The sequence below is a fragment of the Apostichopus japonicus genome, chromosome 21 (genome assembly GCF_037975245.1).
Source record: "Apostichopus japonicus isolate 1M-3 chromosome 21, ASM3797524v1, whole genome shotgun sequence".
Lineage (NCBI taxonomy): Eukaryota > Metazoa > Echinodermata > Holothuroidea > Aspidochirotida > Stichopodidae > Apostichopus > Apostichopus japonicus.
In genome coordinates this window covers 9,177,978-9,187,242 of record NC_092581.1, presented here as the reverse complement: position 1 = coordinate 9,187,242, position 9,265 = coordinate 9,177,978, and the positions used below count along the sequence as shown (strand labels likewise).

Sequence of the window (9,265 nt, the reverse complement as noted above, 5' to 3'; positions counted from 1 at the left end):
TTTTATACTTTTTGGTGCACCAGGATTTCCAATTAATAAACAACCCTGTAAAAGTTTTCTTACGGAAAACGGAAGTGGCGATGGTGTCAGTACCGCTGGAACCAACCATTCTGAAAATGTTTATATCTAGAAAAGAACATTTACCCCGTATTCCATTTCATATGTAAATTGAATAGATTTATGGAAAGAGTTCAATACCTGTAGAAAATCATCCACATAGTCTGCTGAAATAACTACAAAAATGTCATCCACATCAGATATATCAGCCAGGTCGGGTGCAGTGGTGCGGGGGTGGGAGGGGGGTGGGTGGGGCAGTAACGATGCAAGGCATTGGATTCTTTATTTGACGTTAGGTGTATTATCAAAATGAGAATCCCCATCCACATTATCCCTAGCGCTGGTCTCGGGGATGTATCTTTCAGACACCTGATACGCTCAGGCCTGGGGTGTTGAGAATATAATGATCTGACCGTTCGTTTCTGCGTCCAGATGTACAAGTTACGGAAATCCCTGTTTGTCGAGCAGCTTCACTTAAAGCTAATTTAACGGGCCCTCTCATCTAAATAAACATATCACTAAATGATTACAACACTTAATTGTGGGTAAACATCTCCCTATAGTTACCACACGTCTCACCTTAATTTAAAACAAGATTATACAAACATACACTGCAATGATACATACCATGCCTTAAAGAGGAATAATACAGTTAATACTCGTTGGCATAAGTACTATAAATCCGTCACCGTTGTGATCATCGGGACTACAAATTGTATGGGTCAGTAACCTTTGTGATTACACTACAAATGTTTGGGGTCAGGAACTAACTTGTTCAAATATAATTCAAACCTCGATGGACAAAGCGCCCTCTAATTGTCCTTGTATTTGACAAATCTCGGCTAATCTACATTACTTCTCATGCTTTGGATCTGTAACCAACCTTATAAGCATTCATCTCGCCCTGAGGATCAAACGAGTCCATCAGATCCGACCAAAGACGTCGCCATCCTCTGGCTTTTCCTCTCTGATATAATCGTTTCATGGTCGCCACGAATTCCTTCCATAGGGTGAGTTGAAGAAGTGATTGACTGCATCTCTAACCTTGACTGTTTCCCCATCCCCTGTGGTAATGGAGGCATTGAAGTATATTGCCGAAAACCAAAGACCAGTTATGCAGGATCCTGTTCATCAAAACGTAAAATGTAACATATTACGTTTAAAAAAACAAAACGCAAGTATCAACATTAACTTTGAAGTGAAAGTTAAGTTTGAGCACTGGGATATTCTCTTTTCATCTTTGCTTTTCCAGGAAAATGTTTTGGTTCCTCCTGAGACCATATTTGGCTGAGCATCCAAAAAGTTGGATCCTATGCCGCCCTATATACTAAAGATTATGAATCAATTTACATGTAATACATTCCCTGCATGGTACATCTATACTATAGTATGCCCACAAGCGAAATACCAGTCTTGAATTTAAGTATTCTTCAGCATGACAAATAAAAATGTCAGTGTTTTCACCTAAGTCCTTCAACTCTTGACTGGGGCCTGACCTTTGTCATGCTGTACACAAGGGACAGTCCAGAGAAAAATATGCCTCTGCACATTGCCTTAGTATCCCAATATCTTGTTATCGCAAATCAGTATTAGAAATAACGTAATAAAATCAGTTAACAGTAAATTTGCAAATGTTAGTGATTCAGATATTTCCAACCATAATCCATTTTATTCTGAATCATGTTGCAATCGTTGATAACACAAGACCTGCATTTATACTAAACCAGCAAATATTATTTTCTTTGTTCAATTTAGAAAACACAGTCCAGCTGGGAGCAATACCATTTTAGTGATAACATCAAACGTACCTGCAATGAAAAGAACGAAAAGCCTCCTATACATATACTTTGAATCATCCAAGCTTTCGGAGTTTTCCTGAATCTTCTGAAATAAGAAGGGACTTAAAATGGGTGGTATGCTACACCGCTGGGTAAGGTAAACAATGGGCTAAGCATGTATGATCCAAATGCAACGCTGGCTTTAGCGCACCCTGTTGTTCCTTACCGATGTTACCCACAATGTGAACACCTACGGTACATCTATTGCAAATGATACTACGAGAGTTCGTATCACCGGAGATTCCCGAGCAATTCTTCAGATATATGCAGGGCCGTCTTAAGAGATCACCGGGCCCTGGGCCCGGCAATGGAGCGGGGCCCCTCAATCAAGTGAGTTCGAAAAAAGTTGGGTGAAAAATTGACATCCTTGACAAGCGCTCAAGCATAGACATGCCTGCATTTACCACCCTCCCTATGTCGCGCATAAAGCATAAAACTTTAGCTGAATAACATACGTGATATATCTAAAAGATGAAATACATCATGAAGAGTAATCTTCCAGTTGCCCTCCATCCCTTCCCTAACAATACTGGACTCACCATTTGTAACACCCTTGTGTTGAGTCTTTCAACTGGGGAAACTAACGGAACTTGCGGCATTTCTTGATCGCAAACTGTTGTATGATTGGCTGAAAGTCAATCTTTTTGAGGAAGTCGCTTTTTATGCACATGAGAGAGAGCCTATTAAGTCGCCGTTGCCCCATTCTGTTCCGGAGATTATTCTTGATTAGTTTTAACCTCGAAAATGAACGTTCTCCAGTACAATTTGTAACCATCATGCATAGGACAATTCGGAGGGCAATTTCAACATTCGGGAACACGTATTTCAATTGATCTGAAATGAGTTTCCTGTAGATATCTGGGAGTGTTGTGCATTTTTCATCGAGGACGAGGTGGGGCTTGAATTGTTTGCATTCGTTGAGTAATTCGTGGTAATCAAGATCGTCATGATAAACTTTGGCCAACTTTTCACAGCTCCGACTAAGTTCATCACTGTCGATTGTTTTCAGCTGATTGAAGAAAGAAAACAGTTCCCTGATGTTTTCGTATGCTTCCGCGCGTTCTGTCAATTGAGAGGTTAGTGAGTCCAGGATAGGAAGGTACGTATCCACCTTGAATTTTTCACTGCCTTTCAGTAGTACTTCTTCGGCTGACCCGTCATCCCTGGTGAGTTGAACACTTCGCTTTCGTGCACGTTTGTGTTCGTCGCTGAATTCTGGATCCGGACACCTGCTGTTAGCCTTTGCTGCAAGTTCGTATTCTTCGAATTCGTCTCTCATATGGTCGAGATAGGATTTCAGGGACTTGAGGAGATCAACAGCAGCAAGGATGTCAACATCTTTCGACTGCAGAACTTTACTTGTTTTGTTCATCCGGTCGAGAATGTCATTCCACACCATTGTCAGAATGACAGTTTCCAACTTACTCTTTTTCTTGCTAAGTCCTTCTGCTTCGATTCGTGTGGACCATTCCTGATCAGCATTCCTGACACACTCATACATTGGGACGTAAAGGGTTGTCTAGACATCGCGCATAGCATAGGAGCAGTTCACTTCCACTACTAGGACATCATGGACATGCCTATAAAGAGCTCACAAAGTAATTACAGTAGATAATATTTAGGATCAATTCCACCTGATCATTGATGTGCCGAAAGGCTCATTTATTTATGACCATATACAGTATGACGGTAATCGATTTTAAGTGATGGAAAATGAATATCAACTTACCGGATATATTCTCCTGGGTGAGAATTGCATTGAAAAAAATGACTGGTGCTCGGACCGCGGACCGAGTTGTCTGGTGTTGGAAGCCTTCGGGGCATTGTATATTCCAGGGTTGCCAACTCAGATTCGAATATTTAATGTCAAACTCTCAAGTGTTTCACCAACTCTCGTCACAAGTTGTCAAGTATCGAATTCAATCAGGCATAATGGCCTATTCAATAAGTTTTCCTCCCAGATTAAGACATGGGGTTACTACGATTGCGGGGCCCCTGACATCGCGGGGCCCTGGGCCAGGGCCCAGTGGGCCCATGCGTTAAGACGGCCCTGGATATATGGCTACCATCGTTAAGTAGCCAAAGAAAGTACCAATAACTAACTTGGCGCAAAATCTAGAAAAAATGGTTTGGGATTATTCATCATCTGTTGGATGAACTTCCTTTTTATACTCTGGTGTAAATCATTGGCAGAGTCTACATATTTTGGAATTCTCCAGAGGTCTCTGCAAACTCCAACACCAAAGAATCCACCTGTGCACCACCATACAAATGCTTGTCTGTCACGTCCAAGATATAAATGGTGCAAACCGAATACACCACCTATAAGCCACAAAAAATATGAAATCCACTTGTTCTTGGCCATGGTGATTTATTTTGATATAAATTGATTCTACGCTGGATCATCGTTGATTCATGGATTCAATGTCAAATATTGGTTTTCAAACAGAAATTCTGTAGGTTCCAAATCGTCAATGTGCACTAATTTAATCACAGGTACATTAACTGTAACTGGGGAGTGGTAGGAACCTTAAAAAAAGGAAATGAAATGGACCCTACAAATGCCGCATGTTTGTATGTTTGTACCTTAGATGTTGGCTTATTAACCCCTAGGATAGTTAGTGTTATCCTCGTACCAATGGGTCTAGGCTAGTCTAAGTTAGACCTGTACTCCACATACTGTCAGGACCTTTGTGGGGTTTAGGCTTCCACTGGTTTATCCTTCTTCGAAGAAGGAGTTGTAGGGACAAATTATTCCCAGGCCGTTAACCAGATTTAAGTATTATGTCAAAATAATTATCCTCTTGCAGTTTTTTCTTCTTAATGCCTTCTATGAATATGTAACGATGTCTCCGTCTTCGTGTAAGCAGGCTAGGAGTAATAAATGTGTAATCTAGACCGTAAGTTGGTGATACGGACACAGGGTAAATGAAGATTTAGTAGAGGTCTCGCACCACAATTAATTGTTCCATGACTTACACACTAAACTCGTCACTTTCAAGACCTGCCAAAGCATAGATAAAAGTTTTCAACTGGTATATCCTAACCACACATGATAGCTGAGATCTTGGCCTATCATGGCGCTTGCAAACTTTTATATCATGACCGTTTAGATTTAAAGCTAGAAGAGGAGCAAGTTTAGCATACTGAACCCCCACCCTTCCGTCTGCTCGCTCGGAGTAATATCAACATTTAACCCTTCGATCCTCCCTATTTCCACACCATCTGTACTTTAAATTATGCTCTTTCATTTAAAGGCAGAACGAGCGATGACATTAGCTGATAACATGCTTAAAACATGCTTTAACTTAGGTACTTTTACCTCTTTTCTCTGAAAATGGTTAACCTTTCGAGCGGATGAACACTACTCTAATTGTGGTGCGGTACCTAAAACGAAGACCCTGGTTTTGACAGATTTTCGAAGGAGGATGTGAGGGCGCACTCATATTAATTGTAACAGGCAAAGTAACAGCAGAATGTCAGGGTCTGGAACAAGACTAGTTTGAGTCCCGCTTCTGACCAAGAAATTCTTTGCCGCTCTTTTCCATATTATTTATTATAATTTCTCAGTCAGTTTTCAGGCTTCTTTTATATTATACTTTATATACACAGGTGCGTATCCAGGGGGGGGGCGTTGGGGGCGCGCGCCCCCCGGGTAAGGAAAAGAGGAGAGAAAAAAAGAAGAAAAAAGGGAAAAGGAGGGGAAAAAAGAAAAGGAGGAGAGGAAGGAAGGGAAAAGAAAAAGAAAAAAGAGAGAAAAAGGAGAAAAGGAGGGAGTAGAAGATAGCCAAGACCTCGGGAAGAGAAAGATCCCTATTATATACACAGGGTAGCCAGTGACAGATCAAGGATTACGGAGGGGGTGTGCGCCTCACCCTACCCCTTACCCCGACAACTCCATTTTTGACGTTTCCGTTTTTCCTCTCTCACTAATGTACTTGAACTCGACCGAGTCGTCGGGGAACATAACGCATTTCGGGAAGGGGGCGACCGCCCCCCCCCCGAGCAAATTTTCTTTATGACATCGCTAGTAATTTCAAAATAGACAATGCTTAGATGCAACTTACAAGGCCTGGGAAGTGTCATTTCCAGCGATCTGGGAGGCATTTTCGGCCAAAATTTCTCTTGTACGCTTCGCGCCAACTCATGGTGGCGCTTCGCTTAGATAGTTTGCCTACAGGCTTCGCCCTCCCTTGGCAATTACTCGCTATACGCCTGTTCGAATTTGTAAAGCAAAGAGCAGATATAACATCATATCAATGAGCATTGAAATGCATGTTCCACGATGAACAGCCTCAAAAACTGTCAATGTGTGTAGTCAAAGGCGTAGGAGCCAGATTGGATTTGAGGGCTGTAATGACTTGCCCGAAAAAAAAAGCCAAAATTTTTCGCGCGCAAAGCGCGCATTCAACATGTCGATGCCAATATCATATAGGCAAGATCGCTCATTACATCAAATGGCATCGTGTACCGCACGGTCCGTCAAAGTTGCACAGTATACCGCCGGATGCTAATGTAAACAACCAAATGTCTTTTGTAGATGGAGAAAAACCATACAGATCCATTTATGTCAAAACTCTCTTTTACAAGGGTAATGTCGGCCAAGCTTACAACTTTATTTCAATTACCAAGGAGATCATTTTAAGCTGTTCATTGCTATTTATTTTTCTTTCAGTAGGTGCCCGAAAAAAATGGGAAAACAATTGGGGGGGGGGGGGGGGGGGCTGCAGCCCCCGCCTCCTACGGGACCTACGCCTATGAGTGAAGTGTTCGGTTTCGATATACCTGATATCGGAAATATCTCCTATTTTTCTCTTCCTTCAACCAAGTTTTGTAAAAGCCATTATAAGAGGTTGCAATATTTCTACACCAAGAAATTAACTGTGTCGGAATTTTCCAAAATTTCCTCACCAACATTCTTCATCATACTTTCCTCTACTCGTTCAATTTGGACCTGTCTGTTAGGGGTTCAAGGAGGTTTTTCTATATTGGTTGTCTATAGATTGAATTTTCTGCAACATTATGGGTATGTTTTCAAGTGATTTTATTCACGAGAAAAGTGAATTTTCAAATTCTCAACAAGTAATGGGCTTAAAACCTTGAAAAGTGGGGCTTTCGGATATTGTGGGCCGTGACGTAGAATAACCTACAAAAGCAATCATCCATAGGACATGCAATCACGTCGAACATGATGTGTGACTGGTGACAATCTTCAAAAAGGTTATGGATGGAAAAAACTTTTCGGAAATACTTGGTTCTCAGGCAAAAGTCTACATCTGGTTGCTCATTTTCAAGCCCGAGAAGTGCCATTTCCGGTGATCTGGGGGGTATCAAAACCAGAAATTTTCTTGTACGCTCCGCGCCAACCGATGGTGGCGCTCCGCTTAGACAGTAATTCGCGCCCCCCGGGTTAGAAAATCCTGGATACGCGCCTGATACATAACAACTTTCTCTCGCAATTAAATGTTACAACTTGTATTTTGTTTACACACTGTGATTTAATGAAGGTGCGGTCATGTAGTGCGTGTTTTGTGCTGTGTTGGACATATAGGATAAGACTTCTAATAATAGACTATTCGGAAATTAAATTTGAATTTCATTGAAAATTAAACAAATCCTGTACAATAAACTTGAAAAAACCTTGGACGTGTTATGCCCTAAAAGGTAAAGATTGCATCGTATCCCAGTATAAGCATTCGTCTTCGCCTGTGCATGTTTACGTTTGAAACTTGAAACTAAAGAATTTCGAAAGGATGTGTGGGCGGTGTTTGGAAATTTCAGTCAGCAGTAACTTTTCCTATACATTGCCCTTATATTTTGATCTATTGTGTGGGTGTACCAGTGTTGTCTACATATAGATCAACGGATACATTACAATGAGCCGGATCTTGCTAGACCATCATATAACTGTCGTAAAGACCCCCCCCCCCCCCCCAATAAACAACAAAGATTTAACTTAGTTATGGAACTAAGTACTTTCCACGAAGATAATTTACAGAAACATTCCAGTGGTATTAGAGACTGGTATTAGAAAGTAATCACGCAAAGAAAATTTCGAACTTTTTCACTTGAAAACTGAATAAAGCAAACAAAGCCAACACTTTCAAAGGTGTCAGAACAGGCCAGATTTAAGTGCAAGTAAGTTTGCGGAAGTACCTTCGGAGACTCCGAGATTCTGCACCCAAAATTCGTTCTGAAATATTGAGGAATGCTAAATTTTGCAATAAGGGCCTTTGGCTAAAGACTGTGATGTCGTCTTAATTATACTGATATCTCTTGAGATCTACTTGGGCCTTCTGACGTATCATATGGTCCAATTATGCCTTCCGAGTCTTCTGATGTATTCTAGTGTCATCTAAGGTCTTCCAAAGTCCTCTGATGTCTTTTATGGTCTTGTGATGGTCTTGCGATGTATTGTACTGCCATCTAGAGTCCTTCCTCACTTAACTAACAAAGTGAATTTGATAACTTTATGCGATGCAGGCTCAACTCATTAATCCTATTGAAAAAGTATCTGATGTTAACCTCGGGTCGTAACACTGCTGTACTACAAAAAGAGAAGCCAACTAGAAGGCTTTATTTTCAAAAAAGCCCAACGGGCACTATATGGTTCCTTGCTTAGTGGAATGTTAAAGTATTGTATGTCATTACGCAATTTAATGGAATGGACTTGACAAAATTATTAAAAGTATTGGGCCCCAAAAATTGGGGACCAAAGAATGTGTCCCTTAATGCATTTGAGTTAGAAATAAAATATGGGTCCACCCGGCTAAAAAACGGGCCGGGAAATTTGGGGCCCATATGTTCCCAATGCATTTAGGCCTACATGTACCAGGTATTGGTCAACAACTGAATACCAAGTTTGTAAATATTTTTACGTTTGACCCCATAACCTCATTATTATTGATAAGATCAGGGCGAAAAGCAATAGGGCTCACCTACCATAATACATCTACACAGCCAGTATGACAAATATCCATCATTCCGTTGGTGAGTTGTCGCGGACCAAAGCAAGTGCTACAGACGTACACGTAAACACACACCCACACACACCCGTAGCTGCAACCCCAGCAAAGACCAGAATCGGATGGAATCTGGAAGAGGAAGGAGGGGGAAGGGTGATTGGTAAGTGCATATACTTTACGGCCTAAGTAGGGGAGCACTGTCTTACGTGAGTTGAAAACGCAACATGGCCAAATAATATTGAACCCACAATCATCTCCCTTCCTATGGAACGCCAAAAGGGCAATGTATTTTGTCGTCTCCGTCGAGTTTGTCCACTTCGATGTTGTTGTCTCGATCGAGTTTGTTGTCTCGATCGAGTTTGTTGTCTCGATCGAGTTTGTTGCCTCGATCGAGTTTGTTGCCTC

At 41.3% G+C, this 9,265-nt stretch overlaps 1 pseudogene; it reads right to left on the bottom strand.

The window, feature by feature from the left end:
* Positions 1-916: 916 nt before the first annotated feature.
* On the bottom strand, positions 917-4,304 carry LOC139963156 (dnaJ homolog subfamily C member 22-like; annotated as a pseudogene).
* Positions 4,305-9,265: the final 4,961 nt, after the last annotated feature.